Source organism: Cyprinus carpio, chromosome A12 (assembly GCF_018340385.1).
Source record: "Cyprinus carpio isolate SPL01 chromosome A12, ASM1834038v1, whole genome shotgun sequence".
NCBI lineage: Eukaryota > Metazoa > Chordata > Actinopteri > Cypriniformes > Cyprinidae > Cyprinus > Cyprinus carpio.
The window spans coordinates 4,245,254-4,263,219 of record NC_056583.1 but is presented as its reverse complement, the minus strand read 5'-3'; positions in this window follow the sequence as shown (position 1 = coordinate 4,263,219).

Genomic DNA, 17,966 nt, shown 5'->3' with positions numbered 1-17,966 from the left:
TCTTTCTTTGTTTGTCATGGTTCTAGGCTTACCTGTCGTCAGAAGGTTGATGAAGAGAAGGTGGGTTCTCCAGAACGCCTCTCTCAGATTTGGGTCCCTCATTCAGTTATCGGCAGTAATGGAAGGGAAGTGATGCGCGGTACATGTGCAACTTCAAGGGCCAAAGAGATCTCCATCAAGGGTAAGTTAGCTTCCCTGCCACACAAGGGAGATGTTAGAGGCATGTTCACTGTGCTCTATGTCAAAGCCCCTTTTTTCCCGTCTTGATTCAGAGATCAGTTCAAGAGACGGCAGTGATGAATTCCTGTGGACATTGTCAGCTACTCTTGCAGTCAACTTCGAGCTCAAGTACTGGAAAGGGAAAGCATCTGGTCCTGAAGCGACCGGTATCAGGAAAATTCTTACTTTATAAAAGCACAGATGTTTAGAGCTGTAAAATATATAATTATAATATTTTCTTAATTATAGGGTGTGTTTTGTCAACTATTTTGCTGATAATGGATTAATCTTTAATTAATTTCTTACATTTTTAAAAGTAAAAATGCAATTTTTTTTAATAAGCGTTATTTAATAGTAAATTACCATTACTGTTGCTGTTTTGCTTAGAACTATTGCATTAAAATAGACTATAATTACAATTCGTTCAACAAATACAGAAAATTTAGACAGTTAGTGCTCACAGCAGTATGTTCTGCGCGACCAATTTGACCAGTGAAATACGATTTGACTCTTCCTTGTTAAGCATTAGTCATAAATGCGAAATGAACTGTAAATAGTTACAACTACAGTAGTCATTTTAGCAGTAAACAGTCAAATGTTTCAGTTTTTTGCAAGGGGAAAGATAAAGACTAAGTGAAAAATTGAAGCACAATAGAACAAAGGACATTCCAAGAAGTCACTGTGTGATTATATTTTATTTCGTTCTTCTTATTTTTGGTCATCAGTAAATGTACATTTGTGTTTTGCTTGTTCATTGGAGTGTTATTGGATTATTTGTTAGTGTTGTGTGTTACCCTACTGTGTCTCGTGTGTATGACCCTGTGCCACGGCCTATATATGAGTATTGGCAATGTATATGGCATTACATTGTAAAATGTGGCATCTCTAGGCACTGTTTAGCAGGATGTTTTTGAAAAGTGAATGTTTGCTTTATTTATTCTTACTCTGGCTCTCTTTTGTTTGAATGTACAAGGACCTGATGACGGTGGAAGGCCAAAGAGGACAAAAAGGGGCAACACAAAAGACAATAGACCCCAGCTCTCTGAAATGGACGCCTCACAAAGGAACTAGGACTTACATGTTCCATCCGTACTGCATTATATCTTTTTTTATGACTCAATAACAATGTCTTTTGCAATGGTTTCAGTGTTTGTGTCATTTGTATCTTATGTGCCACTTGTAAACTCGGAATCTCTCTTTTGTTTATAAAGTGCTATTTATTTTTATAATTCCATATTTTTCTTTGGCCAAAGTTATTGTCTATGCCCCAGAATGTTTTTTTTAAAAGTCAATTTTTTTTTTAAGAAAAAAAAATGGTTTCTCATCAGTAGAATGTAGTAAAAAGGGGGGGGGGGGAAAAAAAAGTTTAGAATGCTTTTTAACACACTTAAAGTTTATTTTTGATTTCTTTGTTGAAAGATTTGTGAAAAAATGATTTTTTTAAATCAGAATGGAAAAAAAAAAAATATTTTTGATACTTTTTACACAAATTTGATCCCGGGAAGGAATTTACGCAAAAAAAAATTCAAATGATTTTTTTTGAATTAAAAATTTGGGGTTTAAAGTTAAGAGTCAAGAAAAAGATATATTGATTCAAAAGACTGGTGGAGCTTGTAATAGGTGCTGGATGCATCAGTAATACTGCAGTCGTTCCTTTCCCTCTCAGACCCTTGTTGAAAAAAAATATTTCCCCGCTGGTTCATTTCATCATTTTTGCATTCATTTCTTCTTTCAGAGTTCTACCTGTTTTTTTTGTTCAAATCTCCAGATTTGCCCATTGCGTGTTGCTTTTTTGGGATTTTTCTCGAAATCACCTGAAAATTTAATATGAAAACAGTTTTTCCCCTTGTAGAACCTAGCAGTGCTGTGTAAAACCATGGATTTTTATTTTCTTTGGCTAAAGAATTACCAAACCTTTTAGAGAGAGATGTGTGAAAACATTTACTACTGGTGGGGGGCAGGGAAAGCCATACCTCCTGAAGATCTCTTCCCCATGAGTCCCAAAAAATGTCCCCCCTTATCCCCTTTGAGGAAATGTGCTTTTTTTTTAATACTGCTTTAAATCAAGAATTTGACAGTAAAAAAATCAGTCGTGGGATGTACAGGTTTTCTGTGGTCTTAAAAAGTCCCCCAAATTAAGGGCTTTGGGAAAGGGGTCTCTAGGAGCGAAATCTAAAATCTATTTCATTGATTAAATGTTGATACACTGCAAAAAAAAAAATATCTTCCTCAATATTTTTGTCTTGTTTTAAGGACATCCTTAAATCAAGATCCATGCAAAATGAAGATATAAACCCCGGGGTTTTACAGACATAATTGACCCCCTAAAAAGTTTTGGTTTAAGCTTTTTAAAACCTTTCTTAATTTTAAAATAGCCAGGCTTTTCGTGTAAATGCAACCTAATTTTGTTTAAGGCTTTTTGAAATTTTTAAAATATTAAATTTAACTAGCCTTTCCAAACCCGGGGAAACCGGATGGAGTTTTGAAAATTGCTTATTTTCTTAAAACTAATAAATTTTCTTTTAGAATAATTTAAGAATTAGTTTCCTTGAAAACCAAAAAAATTTTAAAAATGTTTATTTTTCAAAAACCTGCAAAAAAACCCTTTTCAAAATTTTAAAAAAAGGGTTTTTAATTTTTTTAAATTTTTGTTTTTTTTTTTATTTTAAAAAAAAATTTTTGATTTTTAAAAAAATTTTTATTTTTTAAAAATATATTGTAATCTAAGGGAAAAATTTAATTTAAGGAATTTTCTCACTTCTTCGTCCATTTTCACAGGTGGAAAAAATTCTAAAAGGTGGGGAAAAAAAAAATCAGGTATATACAACAAGGTCAAAAAATTTTTTTATTATTATTATCGAAATATATCTTTAAAATTTTTTAAATAATTTGAGTAATAAAAAGTAATTATAAAAAAACTGAAATGGGACTAAAAGTTTAAAATTTTGAAATGATTTTTGAATTTTCAAAAACTTAAAAACTTTTTAATATTCTAAATTAGTCACCACTTTTTTTTTTTTCTTTTTTTTTTATGGTAGTAAAGATTAGTAACTAATGCAAAAAAATAAAACAAACTAAAAGAATGTGAATTTTTGTAGGTTTTTTAAAAACCCTAGAGCAAAAAAAAAAACCAAATTTTTTAAATCTTACTGGAGGTTTTCCCATTAGTCCATAAAACCCGGGGGGAGATTTCATCTTTTGAGAATTGGCCACTTGGCTGGCTAGTGTCTCCTCCACTTTTTCCCGTTAAACAACCAAAGCATTTTTATGGATGTGAATATGGCATTGTATATTTTGGTTTTAACGGGAAAAAAAAAAAAAAAAAAAAAAGGACCAAATTTGTAGTGGATAAAAACACAATTTGTTTTTTAAAACATAACCTTTTATGATTCCCTTTAAAAATCAAAAAAAAAACATCACCACCTCCCCCCGGTTTTCTGGGAAACCAGTGGTCCTGGAGAGGAAAGACAATCCTTGAAACTACAGGCAAGAGGAAAAATATGGTGAGCATTAACGCCGAGAGTTTTAAACCCCATAAGGAACAAAAAGGGGGTGTAAAAAAAACGCAAGGCAAAAAAAAACGAAAATTTAGCTTAAAAAATCAAAAAAGAAAAAACTTTCTAGCTAAAGATTTTTTTTTCCCCGGGCCCGTACACCCATCCAGCCAGCAGGGGGGGTCTTCTGAAATCACAGATCTTTTCGTTCTTTTCCCGGTGGGGGCTACCCGAGAAGAAAGGGTACCAACCCCCCCCCTACTCTCAGACCCAAAAACCACCCTCGCCACACCATCCTCTCTTGGCCGATCAATCAATTCACATATGCATTATGCAAAATAATAACCACCACTTGACTTGCTGATTCAATGACTCCTGTGTTTGTAGTTCCCAGGTCTTGATTAATCGCCCCCTCACTACGTCATGAAGAGGCAAAAGATTCATGAAACAGTGTTTTATTTTTTATTCTGTTATTTAAATCCCTTAGTAAGGCCCTCCTAGGAAGATTGTTATGGATATAATGTAGCACAAACAAAATGAATTCGGCTGAGTACTTCTGACGCAAGCAGTACATCAAACTCGATTATACGTAAGCCCATATGTTTGGAAATGCCATTAGGGGAATATTTTGGCCTCATTTTCCTTTTGTTGAACATATATATCTAGTATCAGAGGATATTACCTGTATGCTAATTACATTTCTGAGCAATTACAATCTTTGTTTGTTCAGATCCGAGTCCGATTGACTATAGGCTTGTTTGAGACTGTGGACAGACAGGGCTTGGGGCAAACGAACCTCCCTTCTGTTTGACTAAAATCACTTCTGACCTTAATGGTTCAGTATGTAGTCATATATTCAGAATAACAGTTGTAATTACTGTAAACGCATTTTAAAACCACTTAGTAGTTACAGGTTATAGCTTGGAAAGCGATGGGTTTATGAACCTTATATCCTAGGGCCATCTATCTCTCAAGAGAAGACACTTTTGTTTTAGAGTCAATGCAATTCATCATCTTGGCTAGACTTGTGCTTCAATAATTATCAACAGAACTGCACAACTCCCCTTGTGCGTGTTCCGCTCTTACTAACAGCACACGGAAACGAATATGATTGTTCTAAATTTATGCTCTTTCCAACTGCATAGTCTTGGATCTTTGTCATACATGATTTATATTAAGATCATACCGTAAAGGTTGGGTTATACACATTTACACATAGCTCATTCCGATCCTGGGGCCCCACAGGGTTCAGCAATAAGCCCCGTTTTTATTATTTATTTTTGGAGGGGGGGCAACCAGATTTAGATGGTTTCGGTTCTCCTGCTTGTAAGCCAACTGGGATATAGTTCTGCAATTTTTGGAACTAAATAAAGGTTTCAACTCTTGGGCTAGAGATCCTTATTTTCTTCCGTAATATGTATGCTTATGAGTATATGTGAGGTGAAAATACTATCAAGATTATTAATGCAGTTTTACAACATATTACTTAGTGCAGTTACTGTGTGTCCCATGTTTTTGTTGGCTACTAAGCCAAACGTTTGCTTATTGTAAGGTTTTCTAAATAGCCTATGTCAATATTAATAAATTTTTTTCTTTTTTTTTTTTTTTTTTTTACATTCTGCATTAGTTATATTCAATGTCCTTCTAGTCCTTTTGGTTATCATACTTTTGTTTAAAGAAAAAGAAATTGGTCACCACTTGATCTATAAACTGTAAAAAATAAAATAAAAAAAAAAACACGAATGTCTAATAGTAGCCGAAAAAGGTTCAGATTCAGTGTTTAATTAAGTGTTTTGATGTTCTGGAAATTATGGGTAAGAGTTATCACACTGGAATAAAACTTACTTACTTTGCTTTACAGGGTATGCCAACTACCCAAAATGACTGGCCTACAAAAAATTGCTTATAAATTTATCAATATATGCTTTATTGTTACCAAATAAATTTTTTTCTTCAATTAGCACATTTTTTTGTATCTCTTTCTGAACTGATTGGTCGTAATCCTTACTTATCATAACGTATGCACCCTCAGCTTTTGAGTGAACATTGCCAAAATTATCCACAAAAAAAACTTTTTTAAAAAAAGGCGCTGAGTGGTGCACAAGCTCAGATCACGAGGGCTACAATCAATCAGTTCCAAAAAGTTCAAATATGAAAACCTGTGGCTGATCGAAAGACAGACAAGTTGGCCAGAAAGACTGTGAATCCAAGGATTTGGTTATAATAGTTAGCATAATGATAGAACGCAAATCTTTTTTTTAAATGGACAGGGGAACATCAATTAGCGTAAATGATTTTCGAGAATATAAATAGATCTTCCCGTTGTTATCCGGGAAAAAACTCTGTGCTGAAAGGGGGAAATGTGAGGGCTTCTCTTCCTCTTCATCTGATGTCTGAGAAAGACTTAAGTTTTGATAGTCCACTTTAGGGCATTCTATTATCTATAAGTAACTTTGCAGCTACATGGCAGCTAGCAGTCAGTAGAGTATTAGTAGCCTGTCTGCTTAATATCTAACTAACACTTTATATTGAAATGGTCACTCAACAGTAAGACGTTCTGCTAAGTGTAAAGTCACTTTGCAAGTACAATAGAGCAACTTATTCTACTAACCCTAACCTAACAGTCTACAAATGCTGCTAATGAGAGCTAGTTGACATGTAGTTTTCAAAGTTACTTACAGTTAGGTAGAGATGTTCTAAAGTGGACTAGCTCGAGAAGAAAGTGCAACCAGTGGGGGGGGTCATTTATATTTCTTGGTTGTTAAACAAGTACAAGAGAACTGCTGAAAAAGCACTGTCCTGACATAAATAGAAATGAATGTGCCATTATGAAATGCTTGGCATAAAAACATCGAAATTCAAAATCAAAATTTGCCATGGGTTCCTTCGAGAACCTTCACTGTTTTTATAATGCGTTCTTTTTCCCCCCAAAACAAGATCTGTGGTAATGATTGATGATGCGTGTTCATTTATTGCTCTACAACATAAATTACACACACCCATAATGAAAGCGCTATTTTTTGAAGAAGTTGTTTATTTCAAAAATTTTAGGCTAGGCTTGTAATAAAAAAATGTTTGGGGTGTAAGTGTGTGCGGTTTACTTTGTACAACAAAATGTCCAAGTATCACTCAGTATCATAACTTATTTATGCCTAAATTACACATAATAGTAGCTTAAAGCAACTGTAGGTAGATTTGTGAGTGGAATTCACTGTCGAGAAATATCCCACTGTCGTAATTACACATGGATAGCTTCCTGAACATGTGCATGTTCATTAAAATAAATACAAATACAAAACATTTGCTTACAGTTGCTTTAAAAGGTAACGTTATTGGTATCTAAAGTGTACATATTAGTACCTTTTGAAAGTACTGCTCCCGCTCTATGAACTGGTAGCTATTCAAAATTAAAAAAATTAGTGTTTTTGATTACGTTTCACGTCTGAGAAATCCTCTTGGAAACCATTAATTGCGGTTCTTTGGAAGCAATTAAAATTCCTTATTCAAAAGTACTTCAAAAGCTCGATGCATTGTTTTTTGCGTTCATTGGACAATTAATTTGAAAGTTTTTTATTTATTTATTCTTTTTTTTATTCCAAATGAGTAACGTATCAGGCTTCAACAAACATCCCTCTCTATTTGAAACCTAGATGACACATAGGGTTTGTGCTCTTTGGACATCTCACCACAGGTGCTTAACAAAGCAAGAAACCAAGTTTTCGATAATTTCACCTGAAATTCAGCCACTCATGCGCTTCTCCAAGCCCACGAGAGGTCTAACCGTTGAGTGCTGAATCAAAAAGATTCAGAGGCTCTTCATTTGCATATGAAACACCGCTTCATTCAATGTGGTCTGACAATGCTGACACCATATTACCATGTAATACTCAACTGTTTGCCCCATACTAGGGCATCGATTTATGGTGGAATATACCATTGATAGTAGCTGATCAACAATTTTGACAAAAAATAAACAATAATAATAATAATTACATTAAATCTGAGATTTATGTGGAATTTTGGCCAGCAGCATGCATATCAAATTTCCATCTATGGAGATTGCAGTGTTTTAATTAAAAAAACTTGAGAAGCATGTAAGACTTCCATAACAAACTAAATTAAACTAATTAACTAGCAGATGTCTTTTAAATATGAGACATGTATCTTTAAATCCAATTAAATTTCAATGTCCATACATTTCATGTATTCTATCTATCAAAAGTTTATGTCTATATTTGAATATACAGTATATATATGTATGTGTGTGTGTGTGTGTGTGTGTGTGTGTGTGTGTGTGTGTGTGTGTGTAAACTATATATTGATTTCAGTACAAGACAATACATACATACATACATACATACATACATACATACACACACACACATATATATATATATATAATTTGAGAAAAAACTTTAATTAAAAAAATATAAATTGAATTGATTTCACTATTAACCTTTATGTAAGAAATAAATGCAAATAGTTTATTTTTAATAAAAATCAAGCAAATGCAAATAGTTAATAATATACTATGCCATGAGTTTATTTATTTATTTATGTTGAGTGCTGAAATCTTACCCCTTTCATTTCATATTTTACTGATAATTATGCTTTACATTAAGTTTTATCAGCTTTATGTCAAAACTGTGTAATCTGTATGGATGGACATTTTAAATGCAGTTTAACATACATAATTTCTTATATTTAGGCCTATATGTGTGTGTGTGTGTGTGTGTGTGTGTGTGTGTGTTGGTGTTTGCATTGACCTGTACATTTTATAATTATGGGGAGCCCTGTTTATAAAGCAAATGAAGAAAGTATGTTTAGTGGAAAAAAAAACAAGCAGACATAGGGTCTCGAAAGTATGCTTAGACAGCACCCACAGATAGACTCCAGCTCTTCCCCGCTCTCTTGAGGAGGGTTGGGATTTTAACGTGGAGATTCGTGACTGGTAATCTATATGTCTTGATTGCATCCACTTTGACCTCATGACATTTTCTTTCTCCTTTTTTTGGGGCATCATCTGATTGGCTGATACTTATTTACTTTAATAGATTGTGATGAGACAATGTCTTGGCGTGGTGTATCTGTAGTTCTCAAACCTGGTCCTGTATAATTTCCTAAGAGCCTTTTTTTCAGACAAGTCAGTTGGAATCTGATATTTGAAATCTGTGAATCTGTTGAATTATTTTTTTTTTCCTGTTGCAGGTCCAGGTTTGGCAGTTAGAGGAGCAGAACAGCAGGTGCGGAGCAGGTTTTGTCTGCCTTTAAAACGATTCTGGTCGATTTTTAGCTGAGAATGAAAGCTATCTCTGAAAGCTTTAAAAGAAATGCACCAGCAATTTTGATCGTATGGCTTCTGGTAACTCATTTGATGTCACCTTGTGCGTAGATTCAGATATCTCTCTAAAATGATGTATGTTCGTTAACCGTTAAGTGATTTTTTCTGGAATCTTAGCTCCGTCAGTTAAAAAATTTGGCAATTTTTTTATGTCTTAGTGTTAACACAATTTAGACAAAGTCTGTTAAACCAATTAGAATGGTTTGTGCTTTAATGTGCACATCATAAATTTTGAATAAATATTCTTTACGTAGAGATACTATAATGTAAGAGCTCAACCTGTACTGTTTACAGAGCTGTGTCCTAATAGAATAAAAGACATGACGCTGCCGAAAAATGAAACAATGCCCTCTTTGTTAAATCACTGTGCTCTAGTCCTGTGATGACAGATTCCCCTAATCAGGTGATGACCAAAAGTGCGGGTTTGAGCATGTGTGTGAGAACAATCATCGAGTCTAACAGACATTTAAAAGTTCTTGGCAATTTTCCCGTGTTTATGACTGTTCCGCTAACTGTAGTGAGCTGAGCCGATGAACACCTTTTGCTGTTTTACCAGCTATTGGATTGTAGCAGCACATAAATCAGTAGGGCGGGATCTTTTTCGTAATTTTGACAGGCTTCTATAAAGGTGATCATTTATATCCCATAAAGCCAATTCAAGCCAAATATACTTTTTTTTTTTTTAAGCTGACATGGCTGAAATACAAATTACTCTTATCAATTACACTTAACTACTACTTTATGACTCTTGAGGCGAGGGGAATTTTTATGCAATTATTTTTATAGATTTTACATACATTTTATTTAATTTTAATATATCCTTTATGTTAATTTAATCTTACATTAATTTCATTTGCTTGCGTTCATTCAACATTTTTAGTTATTTATTATTTACTATTGGCATCATCCAGCACTTTGTAATCCACTTGGTAACATTTGCTTCAGAGTTGGTCTCTACCAACATCTAAGGGAAACAACCAAACTTTAATACAATAGATTTAGAACAGACATGATGTACATGTCCACATGATTTACATACTTTTGTTGTCTTTACCTTTAAACAGGTTAGCAAATGGCTTTTTGTTTAGCTCTTAGAAGGATGAGTACTTTGAAAGCTTGTTTTTGTGGATGGAGGTTTGCTTTTATTTGTTTGATTTGACCAGGTAGCATTGTTTCACCAATATTTTCTGCAGCACTTCATGATAAAGACATACCACTCAGACCACGGCTGTTGTGTACGACGTCAGGAATTTGTAAACCTGTTGCTTGGGGACAATTCCTGTTTGACAAGTTTACTTGGTCTCTTGACGCTTCCAGAATTTTTGAGTTGTCTCCTTCCATGGAGTCAGCATATAACCAGGCTGAATTGGCCCTAAGTAGCTTTCAAGCAATAACAAAGCCTTTTATCCTAGTACTTGAGTCTTACCAGAGGCGTGCCAGTATCTCTTCAGGGGTGACGCACGTAGATTTTTAGTCACGGCGATTCATCATTGTCTGAGACTTGTGCTTCAATGCAATATACCCGGCTAATGAACTGATAACACAATGTAATCGAGCAGCAAACGATTGATGTCTAAATGTAATGAACTCTTTTCACAACTACAATATTCCTTGGGCTAATGATGCTTGCATGGGTCATATTAAATCCATACAGAAAGTTTTGGGGTTTACACATTTAACAACCGTTTTCTATCCTGCGATCCCATCAGAGTTCAGTATTAAGTCCACTTTTTTATTACCTGTTTGCTTTTTAGATTATATGGACTTCTCTGCTGGTAGCAGGTTTAAGTGATAAATTAACCACCCATTGTTTGGCAGCTACAAATGTTGTCCAGCTCATGGGACTACAGGAATGCCTTATTTTTCAAATATCAATATGCTTAGGAGTATATTTGAGGTGAAAATACTGGTGTCAAGTATTAATTCTACGGTTGCAGCTAACATATTATTAGTGCTAGCAACTGTATATCCCATGTTTTTTTAGCTAGTTTGGCTCAAGCGTGTCTGTCTTATTAATAAGTTTTTCCTAAATAGCCTCTGGCCAACATATTAAGATAATGTACATTTTTTTTACATTCAGCATTAGTTAATATTCAGTGTCGTCTGTCCTTTGTAGTTTATCATACTTTTGGTAAAAAAACAAAAAAAAAAAAAAAACAAAAAAAAAAAACAACTATTTGAACCACTGGATGAAATATGAAGTTAATCAATATAACATGCATACCTTTCATATGACAAATGCATTTCGGTCCACCACATACCTATTACCCCTCCATGCCTGACCCATTGTTTATGCATAGTTCCTTTGCATGCTTTATCTGAAATGTATCTATACAGGTCCCTTCTCAAAAAACGGATTATCGAATTGAAAATTTGCAAGGGGGCCAGTGGGGTGGGGGGGTCATCCTGATCTTTTTGGGGGTATAAATGAGAAATTTTAATTAAATGGATATTTCAGCAGTTAAAATGATCTAATATAACCAACACACATAAATCTATAAAAGGTTTAACATTAGCGTGCTGTCCTGTCAGTCAATTAAAAAAAAAAAAAAAAAAAAATATTCACACATTTTTCCTGTAATTAATCGTGATTAATAGCCTATTACTAGATTGTCATATTGCACAATGAACCTCCAAATTAAGTGTAGAAACAACATAAAGGTGCGACAGTTTAAATATATTAAAATGGGCATCTCTTTACTATATATTTAAAAAGGCCAGTATTTTTGTGATACCAATTCTGCAACTGCATGTCTCGATTAAATAAAACATAGTCAGTAATTAATAGCCATTCAACATTATAGTTGTGTATTAATAAGCCATATTTTTTTATACATTTAATAGGCCTCTGAACAATATAAAAAACTTTTAATTTAAGTAAATCTTCAAAACCATCTTCACCTAAACTACAACAAATAGTCTATATGATTAAAACTACATAGATTTATCTTTATTCAAGCAATGCATACAAAATTATGATAATTTTTACTTGTCCCACCTTATATATCAATTATATAGGTTGATTAAACAAGTGTGGGATTCACGTTGAATTATTTTAGTAAAAATAAGTGCTAAACTGGTATATTTGAAGATTGTGTCCCAACGGTCCACGATGCGTATCTGTACATCTATTGCATACTGTCTCTTTTCCTTGTTGAAAATAAGTAGTAGCACTGCAGCTTAGCCTACTCGTTAAAAATAGGATTGTTATATATATACTTTAAAATAATATACTTTAAGTGTGAAACTTAATGTAATGCTTTCCGGACTACTTGATTGCCATATTTGAAATAGACGAAAATTGTATTATTAGTTTTAAGTTTATAATTAAATAAGCAACTTAGTTGAACTTAAAAGTTCTTTTTTTTTGACCCCCATACACTTTGCTTTCGTATGTTAGTCAGCACGAACTAAAATCGAAAAGATTATTTACAGGACGAGGATTTTAAAAATGCAAAGTAAATAGTTTAATTTGAATTAATTACAAAGGTGCACGTTCTGAGTGGTGGTTTTTAGTGTGTTCAGAAACAGTCATGAAAGTGTAATGCTGTAATTACACAAAGTGGCCTTTATTTCATTAATATTTTATATTGATGCAGAACAGTTATCTAATATATATAGATCGCTATTATATATATATATATATAATATAATATATAATATATATTATATATACTATATATATATATATCTATATATTTATATACAAGTACAGACCAAAAGGTTTGGAAACATTACTATGTTTAATGTTTTTTTTAAAGACAGCTTTCCTTCTGCTCATCAAGCCTGCCATGTACCTTTGATCAATGATACAGAAAAAAAAATGTAATATTATGATATATCTTACAACTTTAAAATAATTGTTTTTTTAAATTTATTTATACACTTGACAATTATCATTTAGTTCTGTGATGTGATGCAACAAGATGGATTTTAGGGTTCATTATAACATGATCCTTTAGAAAATCATTCTAATATGATGTTCACTTTATCAAAGTTTATGAACCAGTTCTTTCTGCTAATTATTTTTTTTTTCAGGAACATTGTGATTAATTTTAGGATACTTGATAATAAGAAAGTTAAAAAAAAAAAATAATAAAAAGTAAAAAAACGAAGCTTATGTTTTATAAAAATATAAAATTTTGTAATAACAATATACACTACCGGGTCGCAATTTGGGTCAGTAATTTTTTTTTTGCTCTTTCTTTTTTTAAAATAAAATCAATACTTTTAGTTATTCAGCAAGGATTGTGTTAAACTTGATTAAAAAGTGTAGGAGTAAAGAAAATATATTATTGAATATATATTTTAGTTAGAATTTTATTTTTTTATTTTGAATAATATGCAGTTCTTTTTTTTAACCTTTTATTCATCAAGATATAATTAGACAGCAGAACTGTTTCCAACACTCATAATAAATCCAGAATATTAGAGAAATGATTCTACACAGCATCAGGTGATTAGACGGGCTCATGTTACATGTTGACACTGAAGGAATGGAGTAATATATGAAGAATGATGCTGAAAAAATGCAAGCTTTGCATCAAAGGAATAAATCTATTTTTTTTACGTATATTCCAAATAGAAACACTATTATTTGTTTAGATTGTAATAATATTTTCACAATATTTACTGTTTGTTTCTCGTAGTTTTTGATCAAAATAATGAAGGCGGCTTGATGATGCAGAAGAAATTCTTTCAAAAACATTTTAAAAATAGTAAATTTTTGTTTCAAACTTTTGGTCTGTACTGTATATGTATATATATACCTTATTATATATGATATATATATTTATATATATACTATAGATATTCTACATATATATATATGAAAGATTTGACAAGGTACACTACAGGCACATTCAATACGTTAAATTTAGTAACATAATAAACCGCCCCCAAAACCTGGTTTAAACCCTGGTTAATAATACTATGTTTTCTTGAGGGACAAATCAGGCCCTATTTGAATGAAGATATTCTTCTGAAGGCTAATTGTGAACACTGAAAGCACTGGAGTAGTAATGAATGCCCTGAAAAATTCAACCTTTGCATCACAGGAATAAATTACATTTTAACAATATTACTCAAATAGAAAATAGTTCTTTGAATTCCCTTATCTTATATAATATTTCAGAATTAAAACAATTTTAAATTACTAGTTTTTTAATCAAATAAATGCAGCATGCCGAGCAGAAAGATTCTTTGAATCATATAAAAAAAAAAGAGTAGGTCGGGTAGATTAGAATTGTAAATTTTGTAGATTTAGAAAGTTATTTGAAAGAACATGACATTAGCCCATCTTCCCAACCATTAACGATAGAAAGGAGTCTAAAATATGAGACTTACACGACTTTCATGTTGTTTTTTTTTAAACACGAGTGCTAGCGCTACTGTTTCAATTGCTGTGGTAAGGTTGGTTTTGGATAACTAAGATTATCTATGTTAATGATCTGCTAATATTTATAAAAACAACCAGGACACACCAAGTTGTACTGTATTCCCTAGAAAACTACCTGATAGCTAGCTAGTGCTCACAAAGTAATGCACAACAATTCACACAGAGTTTGTGATTGCCGTTGTACTTTACCCAAGGCTGTTTTTTTTTAAGTTTTCGTGTTTATATACTACTTTACGTTCTTCCCCTCCTCGCTGCCTGCTGTGTATTGCGAGCGCGGCTTTAATGCACAGACAACACGGAGGCATCGGTTAATTGGGAGGTTTTTTTTTGGGGGTTCCGCAGGAGTCTTCACACCTATCTGGTTTGTGGTGGGATGATGGACATTGTCGATAGCTTTGAAGCAGCTTGCAGAGGGAGGGAGGGAAGGGATGAACACATCACTAATTTTCTGCAACGAGCACATCGAAAATTGGTCATGTGGCCACAAGTTTCCCCCCAGATGCTTCCTCACTGTCTATGTGAAGGCCAGAGAAATGTAGATCAGGAAGCTTACATACTCTCTCCCTCTCTCTCTCCTCTCACTCACTCCTCTATCTCTTCATCTCCTCGATCTCTCCTCTGCTATCTATCTCTCTCTCACCACACACACACACAACACACACACAGACAACGCACAACAATTAAAAAACTGCCTGAATCACTGCAGTGCCCCCCCCCCGATTTCCGTAATGACCTGACCCAGCGTTGTTCTGACGTTTTTTGGTGCATGTTCGTCAGCAAATTTGCAGTGGCGATTTGCTACAGTCAGCGTCAAGCTGTTGCCCAGAACCCACACCTAACGTTCAGAAACTGCCTGGCAAACACATCACAGCTCCTTTAAGAGAGGAGATAAGAAAAAAAGAAAAAACTTGGAATGTTGAGTCTCTCTATTAACATATGTCACCAATCACAAAAAACCTAGAGACAGACACGCAGCGCTAAACTCGACCCAGAGACACTCCCAACCACCCACAGCTCCTACAACCAAATGAATAAAGACACCAGGACAAACACAACAATCTTCTTAAGTGATCGCACAATCTTTCTGCGGTGTGTGTGAGGCGTGTTTTCGCACTTGTTAACGTCATTGTTTCCAGTTTGGGAATTTTTTTTTTTTTTTTCTTGTATTTTTGTGGTTATAAAATCACCAGAGCTCGAAAAATGTTAAAAGTATTAAAGTCGGCTCGTGTTAAAAATGTGTGTACTTCGGTGCTGTCTGACAAATCGGGTTCTCCCTCGAAGAATGTGGTCCTTTCAAAAGATTATTACCAAAGTAAACGAATGTATTAAGCTAACACCCGACTTATACATGATTTAGGATGCATTTATAAAACAAATGGACATATAATGTAACCTTTTCACCTGTAAATGTTAATTAACAATATAAAAAAACTATAACTGAACACCATTAAATTGTTGTTATATAAATGAAATCTCATTGCCAAAAACATGTAGGAATAAAGTGCAAAGGATAAGCTTATGCTGCAGGCTAATCAGGATCGATGAAAGCCAACTAAAACGACATTAATGGACATTATAACATCTAGTTCAAAATCTAACATGGTGTTTGTAGGAATTCTCCAATCAGGACATAAAGCAAGTACCAGTTTAAAAGTTATTTGGGAGCCAGTAGGATCACTTGGGGTCATAATGAAAGGTTTTGGGGGGAGACTGCTTTGTCGTGACAGTGACTCACTGGAATACTGACTGTGATTGGTTAATTGGTATTGCAGTTCTAATAATTTTTGTTGTAATTGCACCAATTGACCCGTTGTCTTATGCAAATGATTTTCAATGAGCTGTTAGAATAGCAGAACAAATGATGCTGGTTTGGAATAAAAGCAGATGACTAACTGCAACAACACTTACAATAAAAATCTGAACATTATAATCGATGATGTGGATGGTAGTAGTATAGTATAAACCTTGGTTGGTGAACACCTTTATATTGGGGGACACCGAGTGTGTGGATGAGGGTTTATGCAAAAGCAAAAGTTTTTATTATCAAAACCATTATATAATGTAATGTTCTATTCAAATGGTTCTAGAAAACAGATGTCCAGGGCCAACTAGGAGGGTCCTCAGACAAACCTACAGGGTACGTTAAGGAGGACTTAAAGTATTTAAATGATTACATACTTAATTTGGAGGGGGTTATGTTGCTATATAGATATATTATATTATATATATATATATACTATAGATATATATCATTTATATTGTGTGTACACACATACAGTGCCTTGCGAAAGTATTCAGTATAGATATATACATAATATATATATATATCTACTGTATATATACTGTAATGTGTGTATTTGTTCAATGATAATATTTAGATTTCTTATGAATAATATTTTTTTTAAAAAAAAAATAATGAAAACTAACACACTAATTTAAAATAATACCATTAAAAATATTTCATAATTAAACTATTTAATATTTTATAAGGGAAATTAATTCATTAACATTTGTTGTTAACAAGCCTGGGATGTACAGCAGCCGCGTCAGTATTGCAAAATAAAAAAAGGTTAAACATCCCACTGGTTTATTTATTGTAATGATTGAGCTGATTTTAGATATCTCTTGAAATATATCATTTAATATTTCTACTTATTATTGAAGGAGAAGAAAAATCCAGTTTGTTTGGTGAGTTGGTGTGGGTCCACCTGAACTGAGACACCACTAGACAGAGAAGTGCCACCTCCCTCAGCCGTGCCACCAGACCAAACTCCTGCAGGGGTTTAGTTCCGCTTGGATTCTGTCTGAAGTGGACGACCGTCATTTAGAGCGAAGAGATCTAGAGAGGAAGCCCTCTGCATCCCTCCTAACCGAAGCATCAAACAGTGCCAACCAACGGTCCACACATGCAGCCTGCAGTATGGTTACTAGGGTTATGTGCGCAGTTTGACCAACACACTGCAAGACAAAAAAGCACAGGAAGTTGATACACAGAGCAGCAAACACTCAGTGAGAAGGACATGAGCATGCTGATATGTTTGTATATTTCTGCATTTCACTTCTGGTAGTTTGTGTTCTATTTATGCTTGACTGGTACAAGAAATTGCTGTATGTTCTTATTTGGGAGGTTGCTTGGTTTAAACAGATTAAAACTAATATATGCGATATGATACATTTAAACGAATCGGGCTTAAACTATTATCAATGCAATTGTCACTTTGGCATCATTTTTTTAATTAATGCAAAAGTGGGAGTGGAGCTAGTATTTATCATGAAACAAAAAAAACCCCTTAATACTTTGCCCTTTTTCCCAAATTCATTATGTTGTTTCAACAAATACACAGTGGTGCAAAGAAGCTTTAACATCATGTTATAATGTTTAGAAGATTAATATCTTCTGCCTGTTACTGTATAGTCGCGTTTCTGCCTATTAGAGAGGGAGGGATGATAATATAGCGTGTATTTTGCAAGATAAAACAAATTCAGCAGTTGAGTTTTTTTTTTTTTGGCTATA